Genomic DNA, 1,788 nt, shown 5'->3' on the forward strand with positions numbered 1-1,788 from the left:
AGAATTGTTGAATATGGACAATGGAAAATCAACACGCAAATCAGTCAATACCACTTCATCCTGAACATGTCATTGTATGGTGTGGGTTTACAGCATCATTTATCACAGGGCCATATTTCTTCAGAGACGGGTGCTTCCAGTCCTGTTATCTGTACCGTCACTGGTAAGCGCTATGAGTGTTTTTTATACAACCACGTCATTCCAGCTCTCCAAAAGCGTGGATGGGATCATTTTTATGCAAGATGGTGCACCTCCACACATTGCAAATCCAGTACCACTTCATCCTGAATGTGTTATTGTATGGTGTTGGTTTACAGTATCATTTATCATAGGGCCATATTTCTTCAAAGAGACGGGTGCTTCCACTCCTTTTATCTATAGCATCACTGGTAAGCGCTATGAGTGTCTTTTACACAACTACATCATTCCAGCTCTCCAACAGTGTGGATGGGATCAATTTTATGCAAGATGGCACAGCTCCACTCATTGTAAATCCAGTTAAGCAGCTGCTTAAGAGCCATTTCGGATATGCTAGAATTGTCAGCCACCACTTCCCTACAGCCTGGCCATCCCGGTCACCTGATCTTAATCCGCGTGACTTCTGGCTGTGGGGCTATCTGAAAGATATTGTGTTCAGTGTTTTGATTGCAAACTTAGCTGCATTGAAGGCACACATTGTGCAACACATTCTGAATGTGACCCCAGAAACACATTGATCAGTTGTGGAACATGCTGTTTCTCGATTGCAATATGTTGCAGAAAATGGTGGACAGCATATTGAACATGTTTTGCGCCAGTCACACAGAAATTAATAATCTGAATGGATTTTGATTTATGCTTTTTATGCAATTTTTGGCCTCAGGACAATAAAAAACTGATTTTTGTCATCCGATGTGATGTGACCTTGCTGTGGCGGATAGGCTTACGTAACTAACTGCATCACGCCTCTACACCCATGCATACTGAATACTACAGTTTGTTTAACATCAGATGTACACCTTTAGCATTGTTGTATGATTCATTTGTAGTTGACCACTATTAAATTATGATGCTTACAGCACCATCTATTGCTACATTTTGTAACTATTTATTTTTCTTCTGCCATATGTTTTCCCCCTTCTCTGATAATATTCCATTGCAATTCGACGTCATTTTGAACAGTGGTGTTAGTTCTACAGCAGTATGAAAGTTTAACTTTAATTATATAGTCCTGGAAGAATTAATTAAATGCATCTATTAGTAGACTACAAATGATCCACCAGAAGCATCATATTTTGTTTGATATCTATTCTGATATCATCCTGTTGAGTACTTTATGTAACACATGCTGACTGACAAGTTCAAACTCCATAGTCTTTACCAATAACTTCAAAGGTAACGATATCTGAATTTTAAATTGTAACTCTATCCACACCCAAATAGGGCACAACCTGCACAACTATTTTGAAAAAGGAGTCCACGTGATGTAAAGATACAAAGTTGGGATTTTAGATACTAATTATGGATATGTAACACAGGGAAAGAGAAAAAGTTTTTATTGAGTACATAAAGCACAATATTCAGATATGATTATAATACATTAGTTATATTAGTGTGTAGTTTAAGAATCATTTACTGAATTATAGGGGCACTGGATGTAAAAGTACAAGGGCATTTTACGAAACAAACGAGAGTTTGTGTGACATTAGTCAATAGACTTTTTGATTGAGCAAACATGATCAGTTCAGATTACAATTCACCAAAAATGAAGGTGTTTATTAGTTGACATGGTAGTATGATTCTGTATTT

Source organism: Schistocerca serialis, chromosome 6 (assembly GCF_023864345.2).
Source record: "Schistocerca serialis cubense isolate TAMUIC-IGC-003099 chromosome 6, iqSchSeri2.2, whole genome shotgun sequence".
Lineage (NCBI taxonomy): Eukaryota > Metazoa > Arthropoda > Insecta > Orthoptera > Acrididae > Schistocerca > Schistocerca serialis.